General features: G+C 30.8%; 1 protein-coding gene across 1 annotated transcript in view; it reads right to left on the bottom strand.

Annotated features, from left to right (window-relative positions):
• The window catches only part of LOC116768351 (uncharacterized), a 38,589-nt gene that overhangs the window by 5,598 nt on the left and 15,444 nt on the right, over positions 1-17,547 (bottom strand). The gene's annotated exons all lie outside the window — the stretch shown is intronic.

The following is a 17,547-nucleotide window of genomic DNA, read 5'->3' as shown; positions in this document are numbered from 1 at the left end:
CATCAAATTAATTCTATTTATAAATTAAAAATATTTCATAGTCGTATCTGAATGTTTAATTAATCAGTTGGTCGGAGTGTTTAGATCCTGTATTAAACCAGGGCGAACGAGTCACGCAGCAACGACCGTCGAGAAACCATCACGTAACGCTAGCGAGCTAACCGAAAATACGATATTATTGTTTATAACAAACACAAAAAACATATATAACATCCCACTATTGCAAATATATAAGTAAAATAATGTTTGTTATTTTGAAAGTAATTTACATATTACGTACACACTTTTCTTGATGATGCTAATTGTTTTGAATACGAAATCGTAAAATATGCTTTTATGTTTATTTACTTTGTATATTTTTATTGAAATAAAGTACGTAAAATGAGAAAGGCCTGTCAAATGACACGATGAATTAGAGCAAGCTCGCGAACCGAAACAACAAGTATAGAATTACATCTGTTAACTGATACAATTATAAAGTGTTCAGATATGAATATCGACCATTAATACTATATCATGTACAGGATCGTCGACCATTAATGCTGTATCTAAAGATTTTATACACGTGGCATATTAAGATTTCACCAATATTTATACGAAAAAAGTTAACTAAATTTTAAATTATTCATATAAATTATTGTTGATTTTTGATAATTTCATGATATTTAAGATCTTTAAGATTATAATTACACACATAGTCCTCTATAACATGACGATGGTGACCTCATGTGAGAACATGTTATTATTTATCATCTGACCCCTGATCTTTACAAGAGGAAATTGCTATCTATGGTTAATTATTACACGTTGTCGCAATTTAACTTTGCTACTAATTGTGATTAATATAGTTTTGCTATAAAAAAAACATAATGTGTACCTATATCAAATTTATCATTAACCCAATATCTTCCAATAAGTTATATAAATATCATTGTAAAATATAACATAATGTTAAAGATGTCACGTTAAAAGAAATGTCAAAAGTTTTATAACAAATACATATTATATTGACTTTATTCTGTTACGCTTTTATTGCGTGTTGGTAGTTCACAAACATGACATTAAAGTGTCAAAAAACATTATTCAGTAAATGTTTATTTCCACCACGCATTGCTTGGCATTTATTAGTTATAAATAGCCGAAAGACTAACCAGCTATTATTAGGACACGTTTTTGTGAAATTCTTATAACCATTTAATAATAACTTTACAAAAACTACGTGTTTTCGATGGAGCATAAACATTATGGTCAGATAAACAGTTTACAATTTATTTATAGATATGATCAACAATCTCATATTCTTATTAAATCGGACGTAAAGTCTGTATGAATAATAAATAGTTATAAAGTCCCTATAACACTAAATCCATGTCGTATAAAATTCTAATAACATAATTATGTCTTAAGTACGTCTATATAAATGAAATATTAAAATACAATTAATATTTTATATATATATATAAAATAAACTTGTTTAATAAATCAATCTATATAGTTTTTAATTCGCGATTCCAATAAGGGGTTGTTAGCTGTCTAGCATGTGGGCTGGCGAGCATTGTGACATAGCAGTCTCAGGTTCTCAATTGGATCACGACTAAATCATTCCGTTTTCACACACACATACACAGATGTATTCTATATAAAGTCCTTCACAACATAATACCAACTTCGTACACATCTACTTATAATTATTCGTCTTAACATGAGAAATCCGACAGAAGTTTTACGTAATAAATTATTTGTGTATGTTAATGGAAAAGTGTTAACATTAAACTAATATTCAAATAATAATTTCAATAATTATATAACTTCGATAATCAAAAAAAATTATAATTAAGTAACAACAGAAACTGAATCGATGTTAGGCTGTTTTCTAACTCCTGACCTTTGACATGGACATTATAACAAAATGTACCGCACTGACATTAAGTTCTTGTTCGAAAACAAAATTTAATTTTATATTACGAACGTAAATATTTATTTGCACCAATGCTATTAACACAAATATAATATTGTATTTATTAGTCTAATATTTTTGGTTCACTTTGGCACATTGATGATAATTTTATAAAGACGTTTTTTTTTCTTGTGATTAATGATAATTACTTTTAAACAATAACCTACAATCTGGTAGAATGAATGGAACTATAATTTGAACAATCTTAGCTATAATATCTTGCAATCTAATAATAAACAAAATCCTCGGATAGCGTTCGTAATTTAGGTTTACTGGCTATATCTCGTTATCTTAATTAACATGGGTTAGAGAGGCCGCTATCCACAATGCGTCCATTTAACTTCCAAAGTGATCGAATGTCTACAAAATTGTATTGTATTTATTTCAAAAATAAGCAACAATTAACGGTTTTAATCGCGATGGTAGCGATAGTGTCGCCGTACGGAACGCAGTACAGCGGCTAGTGATTACCAACTCTGATATACTCCACGACAATACTACCGCTCTAATTGGCGCACTTACAGACATGACTTGCTTCGCATCGCTTCTCAAAAACGGGTCAGCGAAGTGCAAGCGCAGGTGCTCGAAACTCGTGATTGGCAACGAAATTTTCAATTGTCAATGTGATTTATGTACGTATCGCTGTTTTACTTAATATATTTAAGATATAAATGTTGCTTGGAGCGTCCATAGTGACAGCAATAAATTTTATAGCTGTCATGTTTCCTAGACGCGAAATAAAATGTATAAATAGTGTTGATATCAAGAATAAGTAATACCAGTGTATGGAGATGTCACGCCTCACGACAGTAGCTTTAAACTTTAACATTACGAAGATGGTCACTGGCATGCTGTTGATCTCTTTCACACGAGTGTTTCATACACTTTCACGCCAAATCGTTGCGTTTGCAGGTTAAGGTACTTGATATATCAATTCACGATTTCTATTTTTGAACAAGCAAAAACAACACAGTTATATGTCGTGAAGTTTTATTTAACTATTATATTTTGTTATTGTAGTTATGTTTGAACAATATAACATTGCGATGGAATTGCTTTGAACATGATTTTTTTAATTTATTAAGTATTGTGATTTAATAATATTTGATAGATTAATAAAGTCATAGTCAAAGCAATTTCATCAAAATAATAATATACGGTAATTTAATAACATTATGTTTATAAAATATAGTTACAAGTTAGTTGTTTTAATAACTCAGAGGAATGTTTTTTAAATAAAAATTATGCTTTCATAATGAGATCTAAGACTTTCGCGAGAATTCATTTAAATATTGTTTTATTAAAATTTTGAAACCTTATAAGTTTTGTTTTGTCATAAACAAGTGACTTAAATGTCAAGACTCAGAATTCTTTGCCGAGAAGTGATTAGTTTGCTACCTGTAGTAGCAAGTAGGCAACTAATCGTCAATCCAATATTATGATGAGGACAGATGGATGCAAGGATGTTTCTTATTGACACTTAAGGTTAATATCAGAATGAATCACCATAAAAAATCATATCTACATTATTTGAGTCCACGTTAACGCACGCTCGGAGCCTTAACTTATGAATATTCAGTATTTAAATTACAATTAACAAATAACAATAATTGTAACAAATTCGAGAGGGCCATACCTCAAACTACACAAGGATGTACAATCCTTTCGTGGCTCTAATGTCGTGGTCTATGCGAACCCTAACTAGAGTTAGTCGAAATCTGACGTAAAATATAGTCGAGTTAGTTTAACAGTACGGCCGCTCGAGTTCCCACGCTAGTAGCCTGTCGGTGGCATTCAACGAGTACGCTCCCGTGTATGTATCTACATAAATTAATAACATACTAACAGATATGTTCACCTGGATATTTATTGGCGACTTCGCTTATATTTTATATGGACGTTGTGGCGAAATTGCTGTTTTATTCAATTGTATTTATAATCTATCGTTTGATGTAGCCATTACAACCTTTGCGTGATGATTGTCGAATGCGATACCCTGTTAGTCAAAACAAAATGTTCTTATATTTGGAAAAAAAACAAATTTAAAACAGGGAACATAATATATTGAGATAAATTTTAAAATGCAACCCCAACAACGCTTGAGTTCAACTTTCATTCTTCATCAATGAAACCATAAACAATCGTAAACTATGTAATTTCATTTGGATAAATTAATTTGTTTAATCTTTAATATTTATTTGTCTTTAGATATTGAAGTTAAATTTAAGCTGTTTTGATATTCATCAGGGTTGATATCGCGATAAATAGCGAGAATGTCCCACATCGCAGGTGCAGTCGCAAAAAAGAGAAACTGCGGTGTTGCGGTATTGGAAAGAAAATCTTATAATCGACATAAGGGGCGATATTCGAGCCAGCCGTCTGCTCCAGTTACAGAATACGCTCCCCCGTGTTGGATCCGGTTTGCTCTTGCTTCGTCAACCTTCACTCTCGTAAAACGAATATTCGGTGGAACTTACAAGAAATACCGTATTGGAAATCGGATATATGAAAATTATAATGAGATTCTCTATGAGATTAAATCTCTGTATTTAGAAATACTGTTAAATATTCAGCATATAAATAAATGTTCACAATTACATAAATCGATCTTTATATCAATGAGATCTAAAGCCTCGTGTTGATGGTAATCTCTCGCAGAATGTTCATGGGTTTTCACCACGTCTTGATCTATAGTTGGGAGCAAAGTTGCATACGTACTACAGTTCTTTTTTGAAACATTACCCGCTGCATCAAGGACATTGGACCTTTCAACAAAAAACTTGCCTTGTTAACAACGGCTTCTTTACAACTTCCGCGTTTAATGTAACAATGTGTGATTTATGTATGAAGTTGGTAAAATACAGAACATAAAGTGGAAATTTACACATAAAGTCACAATAATAAACAAATACACCAATAAAAAAATAAATAACTGTAAATCTGTAATAGGTAGAACATAAAATAACGGCGCAAAAAATGTTTTTTTTTTATACTGTCAAAAGCAAAAGTATCTTCTGAAAATTTTGTATGGCACTATTGAAATTCACTTATCCAGTCAATTACAATCAATTGGACAAAGAGAGTTGGATTGGGCGTCGAAAACATTCACGTTTTAAGTTCTATTGATGACTCGACAGAAAAAATAAAAGAAAACACTGTGACGTGAGCACAAGCGTTCGTTTGCATTCGGTATGAAAGCATTTTAATTGATTGTAAACATGTAACGGTAATTACTAATTATTATAAATTACAAACACAGGAGCAAAACGCTATTGATAACTAAAACATTTCATACGAAAGATTTGTATTTGATATCATTAAGTCCGATTGAAAGTTTGATAAATGTTCACAATGTGTGAAGCATCAATACTTAAATTATAAGTTTACAGTGTAAGCAAAATTTCATAAGACGCAGGCATATATTTATAGGTCTTTAGAGATTAAAATTCAGGTGCAATGTAATTTCAATTTGTTTGTATTAGCGCTTCAAATAAGCACGTACAATGTATCCCCGATCAGGAAGTATTATTTCACAAGCATCGATTCACAACAAAATTTATGCAAATATTTAGCACTGACAGGCCTGTAATAAGCGTGTAGTGTAATTAGATATATGTGATTTCTTGCACCGCTAGTAGTTACTACAAGTCGTAAGTAAAATGAAAACATAATACAAGTGCCTTTAAATAAGTTATTGCTAAAACTTTAAACAAATAAACGGTTAGTTACTCTCGAATACAAGAGAGCATAAACATTTTTCGATTAAGTTCTCTAAGCTTATGACAATAAAAACGCTGTAATAAATGAAAATTATTTAAACTAGTAGAATAGTTGGTAGTAAGTCGATCGAGAATATATTTATGATAATTATTCATTGTGATATAGAATCGTGTAGTTCATTTTATATGATCGAAATAAGTATTTTATTAAATTAGTTTTGTGATGGAAATGGCTTTAATAATTTTCAAGTCGTGATTTCACACCATCAGTGTATTTCGCCATTAAGAGTTTGTCCTTATTTATAGGTATTATCTCGTCTATCGGTCGCTTATATTTCGTAACACGGCAGTTTAGCATCATTTGCATATTCCGTGATGGTGTCTATGTTTCACCGGCCTTATAGGAACCATTCGACGTGGGGCATGTTGAATCGACGGATTCAAATTAAAACACAAAAATTATTACTGAAAATTAAAATTTTTCTACCACAAAGTAGACTTTGTTACATTATTATTACAATTAAATATATGTAGCTGACGTTTTAATGTATTTCAAGAAGACATAATACGATTATTCGATGATTGCATACATTTATGATACAATAATTCGTGCAGCTTCGAATTTGATGATCCAGATTCTTGCGTCCTTTCACTGAAGGCCTTGAGATAAGTCTGTTGACCATTAGCGATGTACCGATTTACCGATTCTAATGTCCTACCAAACCATTGGACTGCATTACTGGAAGATATACAACACTACATCGGCTACATATAATCGTATAATTGTGTTTTATTCGATTGTATTTACATTCTATTTCAATAAAGCCGCGAATACTACCAATTCATGTAAAAGTAGAACAACTTCCATTGTTTCATGAAGTTAAAGGTTTTGTCTTGTAAATAATTGAATTATGTGACGTTTTTACAGACATCATTAATTAAGATTTGTATGCTTTTAGATTTTGTATACAAAGTTATAATATTACATATTTATAATTCTTATAATGTACTATACAGGTTTCATATATTTTATTCTTTTTAGATATTAATAATTAATGCAAAAAAACTTGTTACTTAAGCTTAACTTACACGTAAGTCGTTAAACTCAATACTTTTAAACCATATACGGTTAAGTGACGTTGTAACGTACTTTTTTTGTGAATAGTAATTAGTATTTTAACGTCATAAGAAATTGGAAAATACAAGAAAACGAGCACCTACTAGTAAAAATTTACGGAAAAAGAGACATGGAAAAAACCAATGATAAAAAATTACAAATGGTAATCGAAAATAATAAAGTCCTTTTGTGTTTATTTCACTTGAAATTCATACAGGGAAAACCAGCTCGGATCCTTTTTCATAATCACAAAAAGTGTAGCACTTCCTTAAATGATTCTGACAATAAACTAATAATTTTGAACTATTCGATTTAGAATGGTCATTGTGAATTTTATAGCACAAATTTTACAGTGTAGTAACGTTAATAGTATTAGCAAGACATTTCATGTGATAATACGAGATCTTCAACAAAAAACAATGTCGTTTAAGAAGTGTCACTCGTTTGTAGTATAGCAGAATATTCACCATCCATCCATATCCGGAATCACACGGCAGCTACTTGCAATTAATATCAATAAAGATAGTCGTTATAATATAAGCTATGGACCGTTTAATTGCTGGATTCTGGTTCTCAGCGTCATTAAGTGGGCTGTGACGAATAAAACTTACCAATAAATACCCTTTTATAAGCATACGAGATATACATTTAGGGAAATACACATAAAATATTTTAATTTGATACTAATAAAGGTAAGTTTTTATGTTTTTTGTGAGCTGATTTTCTCTTCGGTTGATTCTGGTGCATGTAAATATAATTCTCGGAATTGTACTGTATCGAATGTCATTAGTTAATATATATTTTTAAAACAATATTTGCATATGTGCAATGATTTAAATCACGTTCAGTTTATAAACGATTTATATAAAAAGAAATGTAAGAACATTATCATAGTGTTTTAAAATGCTAATCCGTTCTTTATTTCCATAAGCTAATAGCTAATGTAGTCCAGGAAGTTCTTTATATGACGTCTCGTTAATATTTATACATGTGACATACCGTATATAATAAAAGATACATACCTATACCTACATTATATATACATATACTTCTTAAATAGCTAAAAACTAAATATTACTCAATACATGTTTGTAAAGAAAATTCATTGTCACGATTCTGTAACAAAATATTGGTTTGCTATTTATTAATATTTAAATTATGAATTACTCGGTTGAATAGAAGTGTTGGTAGTAATTGCATTTGCATTTGCAAGTATCTATCACTGAACGGTATTACTCAACTTTATACCGTAGTATCACAATAATAAGTCAAATGTAACTGACGTAAGTCTATAAAGCATATATATAAGCGTAATAATCCATCACTATACTAAAGAATAAATAATTCTGACAACAATTAATATCAAAATTACCGGTATCGAGAAACCGGATTATATCAATCGAAGGTTTGCGTTATGAAGGTAACAGCACCGAACTTAAAGTGAAAACAATTTATTACTTTCCTTCGACTGCTCCAAATATTGATATTTAATATGTTCCGTTAAAATGTACTGCGAACGATTAATTCATGTTCCGAATGTAAAACCTACTTCGTAGTTATTAAAATATATGTATATAAGAATCGAATTACGATATAAATATCTATTATTGTGAATTCACATCTAATTGCAGTTATCAAATATTGAGATTACAATTTGTTTCGGTGATCTCTCTGCGAACAATTATATTTTCTGTTCGACATACAAAACAATTACAATTTAAAACATTGATAAGAAAGATATCAATATTAAGTATTATTAGGTAACATATTTAATAAGCAACACACTAAGTTTACAGTGAGATGTGTTTGAGGTGAACAGGAAGGTCGATTAGTATGTTCGCTTCTAGTATATTATGAAAACAGAATGATAATTATACCATCTCACGTTCGTACCGTAAGCGGAGACCACCGTAAATAGATATGAGATCTTTACAATTACTTTCTTATGACAACTTCAACACTTCGGTATTTCGCATTAAACATAATTTAATCTATCCAACTGGTAGCTGTACTTTATCCAGCTGTAAGTGCAGATATAAAGACTATTAAAGTCTTTATACCTAATGATTATGTTAAATTATTATATAAGAATGCTTTCCCTGATAGTCGACCTGATGCGGTGGATGTATCTGGTATCATATGTATTAAAATCGTTTATGACTCCACTTGTAGACGTTCCATACATTTTCATACATTATATGAAAGAAATAATTTTATATTTTTAATAATTTTGCCATAAGCCAGTAAACTTAAATAAAGTTTGATGTAAGTAATGATTATCATCTCATTCATATTCTATTGTTAATATAAATTATTGAGTTTTTATTTTGACTGAGCTTGTAACAAATGTTAATTACGAAAGGATCTAACCTTATTTTTCATATTATTCAGCTTCGGATAATGAACTGTGGATTAACATAAAAACAAACACCTACTGTTTTGCATACCTACAGTAATGTTTTATATATTTTACGTACATCACTATGAATACGCCATAATTTCTCTTTTAAAAGTTATATTGACCGACAAAGAAATTAGAATCGGCATTCGTCCAGCTGTGTTGATGCATCACGATAAATTAGACACGGCTTAGAACCAATCTTGGACCGTAATCGCTTTTACGAAACGCCTCGTCTAGTAACGATATAGTGTTTGCGCCAAATATGTAAGCGTCGTGTGAGTTGTGTGAAAGTTTATAATCACATGCTTATACAGTAAATTGCTTCGGCAATTAGTCGAACACAAATTGTACAATATTTTGGCTTCATCAATTATTTATAGAAGAGTAAAATTGTTGCGCCATGAAATAACATGTATTTTATTTGTTTAATGATTATGTTGCAACTTTTAAACTTTCATTCATAATATCATCGTTTAATTTTTTGTTTTTATGATGACTCATACAAAATCAAAACGATTAGAATCGATTGTAATTGATTTAATATTAATGGTGACAAAAACAATCTGCATATATAATTTGATTAAAAGACATCAACATTTTTTAGTGTTGGGACGTTAAGAATAAAAGACGTGGTGTTGTGGAACCGCCGTTAAGAGTTAGTCAAGCAAAAGCTGGTGAATATGGAACAAGATTTGACAGTTCGTTAAAATATTTCTGTTAGTCATTCTGTAGTGTGGTAGTTGAAGCAACGCGGCAAGTAGGTTGTAGTAAGTGATCAACAGATGATAGATCGCGAGACAAGACGAGATCTTATCTATTTGAGTGTACTTTAAAAGTATTCTCACAACAGGCAGCCTAGTTTTCACTTGCGTTAAAAATGTACACGAATTATAAGAACGAATTTTATTTCACATGTATAAAATCTATAAAACCTTTATATTTATAAAGTTTCCATTAAAAATAACACAACATTTATTCAGAATTTTTGTTCAGAAACATTTTATTTTCAACAAAGCCTATTTTTAATATATAAATAGGTTTAAAAAAAAAGCGTTTACTGTTAATGGCCTATTTTATTAAATGTCAAACATTAACATATATAAAATTTAAATTCCCCACCCATTATTATGTATAAATATTTAATCAGTGATATATTATTGTGTTTCGAATTATATAAGATGTTAATTAATTAAAAATTCATAGATACATATTGATGTTTAATTTCATTAATGATTCTAACAAATTGTTGCTGATTTGATGCCTAAAATAAATACAAGAATAAGAATTGATACAGAAAATGTACAACTGAATCCGAACCTGCGAACCCCATGATGTTTCGTTCGAGTTGCTTTGTCAACTGAGCTATCGTGATCTCACTATAGTTGATGAACTAGACACTATATATTCATACTTTTATAGCAAAATTAATTCTTTAATAAACATTAAAACAAATCCATCGAAGCCTTTAAACAAAGCGACGCAAGTGCAAAATCAATCTTTCTTTTTTTTTGTCCAATAAAAAATATATTAAGGTCACAACTGATTAAAAGATATGAGCGGACAAAAAGCTAAACAGGACTTCGACTTGATAGTAAATCCGCATAACAATGACACGGGCCGCGGTTCAAAGTCACGTTTGCAAAAAAATGTCGCCGTCACCAGCGTCCGGAGTCGAGACGAACTAATACGTCTAATATAACAAAAAAAGAAATGTCTATGGTTTATTCAAAACGAATGGATAAAACTGTGTGCAAAAATTTGTTCGTAAAGATAAAATTCTATGCTTCATTTTCACTGCATGCGTAATATTCTCACATACTAAAAAAATTTTAGATACCTACTATACAACTAAAAAGAAATCAATGAAATCGACTCTACTTTTACTAAATAAATTATTTTCGATAAATACTCTACCATAATATCTATTCGTAAACAAAACCATGGCGTCATATTTTATTTAAATATGTCATTTAATTTGTTACTTGGATACATTTGATATTTATATTAATCTATAATATTTCCGTACAAGATAGATATGTAAATTTATTTTGTATACTGTACATGAGTCAGTCGGTTATGAGCGAGTTATGTTTTGTTGCTTCGTATTTCATATGAGCATTGCAATTTACTAGGGATTTCCAGGTTTTAATTGTATATGTGTTGCGGTTTGAGGAGTTATTATAGTGAATTCTAAATAGAGTATTAACTTAAAAGGGTTCAAGAGGCTAATACGGCCGTGAAAGCTAAAGTAATAAAAGCATTTAAGAAAATGACATTCAGAAGCTTTTTATCAGAGCGGTGAGCGTTGAAGTCTTTTGTAAAGAGGAGCACGCGGCCGATTAGCACATGCCTCTTAGGTCTTACTAAACTGACATAGAGCCAATGATGCGATACCGGTAACCTTTTAACCCACTGTCAGTTAACGCATACATTAACATAATAATCAATCAAAGATTCTGTCATGGAGTCATTGTAGAGTTAGATGATCGTTAGTAGAATTTTATTCATTGTTTTGGTCCAGATCGACAATATATATACATATATATACCTGGAAACGTGTGAGCCGAAGGTAGTTCCGTGTCGGTTGACGTCCGGCAAACCTTCGACATTTCCGAGCAGAACACTTCGAACTAGTCGTTTACGGGTGATGGAGGGGTACGAAGGGGGGGGGGCAGTATACGAGAGACGGCGGGGCGAGGGGGGTGCAGGCCACAACACGCGAGGTCGCTGTCTTTTTACTCGCATTACCTCCTGACATTCGATCTTAATGGAGTGAATTCGCCTTATTGAAATTTAAGCACAACAAGTACCGACGTAATGATGTAAAATTGGGTTATGGTACCAAGAAAACGGTCCCCGAGTGGCCATCTTTGAACTCACGATCCAATAAGAATTCGAAGCATTCGACGTTCGATGAGTGCGTCAGATATATATCCGTCCCGCTCTAGTCTGAACCCGCTGGGGGCGTACAGGCGAGATAGATATAGGAACGTACTAGCGACGGATAGTCATTGTTCTTGATCGTAATGGAACAAAATAAAGACAGAGCAGCGGTATTCGTGATTACGAGTGGGAGATATAGATGTTGGTGAGTGCAAGAGGGATAGCGACACAAAGGTTTATGGGTCGTTGTCCGGACGAAGGAACCTAAATTTGGATTTTCTCAAAAATTATGTTTTATTTATCACAATATGTTTACAAATCAAAATGGTCTCCTGGGTCTACTATCTGTTATTTACGAGCTATATATATTTCATTATTAGGCTGTAGCATTTTTTTCCGTCGATTTCCTGCATTCCATATAAGCTCAAAGGCTGAATTTATAGATATAGCATTGCGATAATTGAAAAAAAAAACATTAAAGAATTACATACCACAGATACAGGTTGAATTAAATCCGCAAGTGTCGCTCTAGCAGCTCTAGGTCTATATTTATATATATGTTTTTTAAATAAATTTAAGTATTATAAATTTAACTACATTTAATACAATTTATTGGTTTTCTTGTTAATAAAACAAACAAATCATTTCAATCATCGGGTCAATGATCTCGTGAACAAAACCTTTTTTTTCTAACTAAGGATTAGGAGATTCCCGTTACATAATACATAAAGGCGAGTTCACATGTTCATTGTTTTTATAGTTATTGTAAAAAAATATATATACTATATTTGATTAGAAAATTTCTTACTTATATATATTTAAGTGCTAGAGATAAATAAAATGCTTTCATTAAAATTGTTTTTAAAAATATGGTTATATATAAGTAGATGATAAAAAAATTATTCATATGAATTTATATTCATACTGATACATGTAACTGTTAATGTTGAAAATATATACAAATTCATAAATATATTTGATATTTCCAAGTGTAATGCTACAGGGCTGTATGCAATGTGTCCCGGGGCTTGGGGCCACGTCAGCGGGAGGAGCCCCGGGCCCCGGGCCGCGGACCGTTAACCCGGCGTCCTTGGCTGAGTTCTCACTCGCAGGTCGAGACCGACCCGTTCCGTTGTCAGCACGTGTGCAGGGTTGACGCACTACCAGTTTTTATTATGGCCGTATAACGTAACACAGCCTGTTTCTATTGATACAGATGCCAACTATACAGTAGTCATTAATAACATGCAGTGACAACCCTATGTGTTGTGTGCATGTGTGCGTCGCGACATATATTTCGCCTGTGTGAGTGAATTGAATTAGTCCTAACGGATGTTACGGAATTTTTGTTAGATGAATGCCGCGAATTAAAGAAAGTAATAAAATCGTTATATTATGTTTTATTTAATGTTTCCTTAATTTTAAAGTAACGAAGACAATGACATATATATATATATATATATATATATATATTTATACAATGAGCTCAAGATTCTCTATTCGAAGATTGGACGAGATCTAGTGGTTTTCATTGCTTCATTATATTCTGACAGTAATCGTCCGAGATAACATTTACAACATATAAATTATATGTGACCATACAAATTAATATTTCATATAAACGTAAACGATGTCACAGTATGAATTTTATAGTTATATTAATATAAATATCTACCTGTCGACGAACATAAAACAGAGTTATCTGTTTGAATGTGAACAAAAGTGAAGTCGCGGTATTCTATATAATCAAATGTCACCGGCTAATATGACCTTGTTGGGTGATGACGAAATTAATATAAAATGTACTGAGGTCGTATTATAATTAATAATTGTGTTTTTTATAACGCACGAGCTTCAACACGATGCGTATTAGACGTGCATTGATGTCGCAAGCGGCAAGGACGCCGTGCCGCAACACAGCTTTGATACGTCGCTATCAATATAAACAGAAACATTGTCATATATATATACACATAAATATATACGCATACATACGTATATATATATGTATATAATTCGCCATGAATTAAATGTTATACGGATAACGAAAACCTAAATATTTTGGTTTGAACATGTATATGTATCGGATTAATATGTTGTGATAGACACGTACACACACAAATATATGTTCACGTACAGGTTGTGTCCGTGCTAGTGTGCGTGCACTCACACAATCGTGATATCTCCGGACGTTGGTGTGCGTTACTCTCAGTAGTATTACGCTCGTAGGACGTCTGGCTGTGTGTGTGCACGCACACATCCAGACGAGGTTCAACGTACCAGTTGCTCCACGAGTTCCTTGTTCTACTTTACAGGCACTGTATTATTATCAAAGTTTCCGATTTAGAAAAAAACCTTTTCATCATTTTTCAGTTCGCACTCGTGTAGGTTTTTTTAATGTTTTTATTTAATCCTCTATGTTGTTACACTAATTAATGCATTTTAAATTATTTATAATGACCAAATTTTCTAGAACTCTTGAAAACTTGATTCAATTTAGTAGAGCCGTTAAGTTTTTAGCAAAAAAAAAACAACAACCGGACGATTTAATATTCAAATAGTTTTATTAAGACCACAGAGCTGTTTTAATGAACAGTACCGAGAAACACAACATTATAACACAAGGTTCTACTAACGCAAATGCCAAGCGCTGTGCTTCTATATAAAAGACATCAACGAGATCGAATTATGTCTGTTTCATGACTAAAGCTATTTTCATAACGAAGTGATTTCTATTGTCATTATACATCCATATCTACATAAAATATAATATTATACATTTAAATTACAACATAATTTTAATATAACTGACGAAATTTCATAACTATTTAAGAATCTTCTTAAAGAAACAATTATATTAAAAATTAATACTTATATATATATTTCAACTACTCTATTATTTCTTTAACCTCCGCTCGCCCTCAGAATATATCAAATATTATATAGACAAATAAAAAATTATAGAGTTTATAACAATAATTACATACCAAACACCTGAAAATGAAATTCCTGTATACTTGTAATATGTATAAATTAATTGAATATTGAACAAACAATTACAAAGGAATCCTACTACATACCTATCTATTGAACCCTTCCGATAATTTTTGATTAATCTGTTTAATGTTATCTGAAATTACTCTAAGCTTTATAACTTCCTTATTGACATAAACATTTATCTACTAATTTCCTACATATAGTATAGAATAGAATGGTCTTTAGTATTATTTTTAATTTACACGGAGAACACTGTTTTTTTTTTCTATTAGTATATATAACTGTCTCGTTAAAAGCTACGTAATTAATGTACATTTCCATTTTAAAATTTCTGTAATTTCCGAGAAGTTTTAACCGTCTGTAATACGGTTAACGGACGTCAAGAAGCCGTCAGATGTGTGTATCGTGTTCGTAACTGATGTGGTTTTTATAAATAAATATTAAATCTATTAAAAATTAATAATAAACAATATGTTTCTTACAAATTAACTGATTTAATTATCGTTTGTCTATTATAGATTATTATTATTGGTCTTAAATTCTGACAAATGTATTTAATGATAAAATTCTTTTAATATAATTCGTGCATGTCCGTAACACGGAATGTCGGCGCCGGTAACGTCCATAAAAAACTCACAGCTAATTTGGGACAGTGCGGGTTTTGCACAATGACGGCATTTCATAATAACATTAAAAATGCACTAAAACGACCCCACGTTAAACCAAAGCATCTATAGACTGAAGTGAAAAGCATTAATCTAGATTTATGATTGAACAGGGCTGTCAAATATTATTTTTTAAAGTCGCCCAGTTTAATTATTTTTAATTTTTTTTTCTTTCATTTGTGGACATTGAATTTATATGATTTCTTTTTTTTTTTGGTAAACATTATTGTAAACTGTGCAGTGACAGCCCTGGTTTTAATTGTGCATACGTCACAATTAGGTTTAAAACTTGATTGTTCAGACCTTAAAGTCAGTGGGTGTAATGCAATGTGACACGGAAGTGTCTCGGACCAGTTTCTTAATTCGCGAGCATAAAGATCTTATGAAGAATTGTTTTTTTTTATTATTTGTTTCTGTGAAAAAAAAAATTATAACTATCATTAAAATGAAGTCAAATAAAAATGAAATCGATGAAAAATATTTTGAATATTGTTAAATACGATTGAAAATGGGTATAACGTTGTCAAATAATGATCTCGGGCTATTGTCTTTGTTATAATCCGTTACTAGTTTGAGCCTTTCAAAGTTAGACAAAGTTGATGTCTGGCTAACCGCTGGATGCCCTTGGCTTCCAAATGTTCATGATTAATTTCATGGCCGAGCCTATTGTGTACTGTACTTACCTGAGCCATTATAAAATATTTGGAAACCATATCTTCGAAATTATTTATTAAAATTCAATGTAAAAATTTAAATATAACACATTCGAGTTTTAATTATAAACTGTTTTTAATGCTATGAACCAGTTTGAGGTATTAATTTTATACATTATACATTATAACCCCAAGTCCGAGGCGAGGCAATAGCTTGTGTTGTTAACGACGTTGTCTTGCTTGTATCTGAAATTAATAATTTTGTCATCTCAACTCACTCGATCTGTGAGTGTCATAATTTTTTGATTTTTATATATAAGAAAAAAAAAACTATAAATATAATGCTCGTAAACAAGCTAAACTTGAGAGATTTAATTAAAAAACCATGTTTCTCTTTTTAAAAATAAATGCATAAGTCATTTTAGAAATGACTTATGCATTTGCATACTATATAATGTTTAAATTCATTCTAATAGATTTGTTTTTATAATATTATAAAGTTAGTAGTTTATTGTCATTAACTTTCACAAAATTCTTTATATTCCAGTTGAAAAGTTATTTATAAAATAAACATATTTATGTTTAATATCTTAAAATTTGAAACTTGATCACCGTTTTAAAATTTTTTTTTTAAACAATAAATATTATTCAAGCGTATCGGTTTTAGCTCGCATCTTAGTGAATTGTTTTGATAAAAAAAGGCATATCCAATATAACAATTGATAGAACACGGAAACGTGGAATTCGTTAAAGTAACAATATAATAGGAATCTTCCGGAAATTAACACTAAAAATTATGGAGGTCTCAAATTGAATGTTGTTTAACGTCATACGATCGAGACGAATCAATAGATGGTTTTATCTACGATCACGTAATCATATTAGCTTGATTTCACTTAGTACTTTCAATGTTATTGTATCCCTTAGAAAGTGGTAGCGTTATGATACAAGCATTGCATCTCTAATGAAAAATATGTACTTGAATCGTACCCATGTAAATACGTCAAATCACTTTAAAGATTTTCATACAATGTCATAGAAATTTTATACATTCATGTTTTATAATAAAATATATAAATGTATTTGCATAGGTTTTGTTACAAAAAAATTGTATTAGCATCTCAATTATTAAATTTAATTCTAAATATATTTTAA

Source organism: Danaus plexippus (genome assembly GCF_018135715.1).
Source record: "Danaus plexippus chromosome 3 unlocalized genomic scaffold, MEX_DaPlex mxdp_30, whole genome shotgun sequence".
Lineage (NCBI taxonomy): Eukaryota > Metazoa > Arthropoda > Insecta > Lepidoptera > Nymphalidae > Danaus > Danaus plexippus.
Note: the sequence above shows the minus strand (reverse complement) of the source record. Positions and strands in the feature narration are given on the sequence as shown.